At 50.0% G+C, this 1,133-nt stretch overlaps 1 pseudogene; it reads right to left on the reverse strand.

Moving 5' to 3' along the window:
* Nucleotides 1–641, reverse strand: part of LOC119358111 — a 13,802-nt pseudogene extending 13,161 nt beyond the window's left edge.
* Between the last annotated feature and the right edge of the window lie 492 nt (nt 642–1,133).

Below are 1,133 nucleotides of genomic sequence, written 5' to 3' on the forward strand. Positions count from 1 at the left end.
GACCCTCGACCCCTCGGCGACCCTCGACCCCCTCTCGACCCCTTGACGATCCTAGAACTTTTTTTTCTCCCCGATAACATTTTTTTCTCCGAGAGAGTTAGTGTTCCCGAGTGAACCGGAGGGGGACATTGGTCATATCGGATTCGTCATATTTTCTACGAATGTTCTATATACATACATCCATCGATATCATTCCATACATACATAGACATCTACATTATATATGAACAAAAAAATATCAAAATTCATCATACATACATCTACAATATATATGAATAAAAATTTCATCATATCAATATTTAGATATACATACACACATACATACATACACATGACCCTCCTCATTCATCATATCGAATTCATCATATCAATATTTTGCAAGGGGAAGGAAGGAAGGGGGAGGATGGGGCGGTAGCTACCTCTCCCGGTGGGATCGGGGAGGAGACGTGGGTGGCCGGCGTCGGGGACGACGTCGACGAGGACGGGCTCGGGGTCGGCGAGGGCGACGGCGGGGCGCGCTCGGCGACGAGGGCGAGGCAGGGCGCGCTCGGGAGCGGCGGACGACAACGGCGTGGGCGGCGGACATCGTCGGCGTGGGCTCGGGGGCGGGGCAGGGGCAACGGCGTGGGCGGCGTGGACATCGTAGAACTTTTTTTTCTCCCCGATAACAGTTTTTTCTCCGAGAGAGTTAGTGTTCCCGAGTGAACCGGAGGGGGACATTGGTCATATCGGATTCGTCATATTTTCTACGAATGTTCTATATACATACATCCATCGATATCATTCCATACATACATAGACATCTACATTATATATGAACAAAAAAATATCAAAATTCATCATACATACATCTACAATATATATGAATAAAAATTTCATCATATCAATATTTAGATATACATACACACATACATACATACACATGACCCCCCTCATTCATCATATCGAATTCATCATATCAATATTTTGCAAGGGGAAGGAAGGAAGGGGGAGGATGGGGCGGTAGCTACCTCTCCCGGTGGGATCGGGGAGGCGACGTGGGTGGCCGGCGTCGGGGACGACGGCGACGAGGACGGGCTCGGGGTCGGCGAGGGCGACGGCGGGGCGCGCTCGGCGACGAGGGCGAGGCAGGG

Source organism: Triticum dicoccoides, chromosome 2A, assembly GCF_002162155.2.
Source record: "Triticum dicoccoides isolate Atlit2015 ecotype Zavitan chromosome 2A, WEW_v2.0, whole genome shotgun sequence".
In the NCBI taxonomy this organism is placed as follows: domain Eukaryota; kingdom Viridiplantae; phylum Streptophyta; class Magnoliopsida; order Poales; family Poaceae; genus Triticum; species Triticum dicoccoides.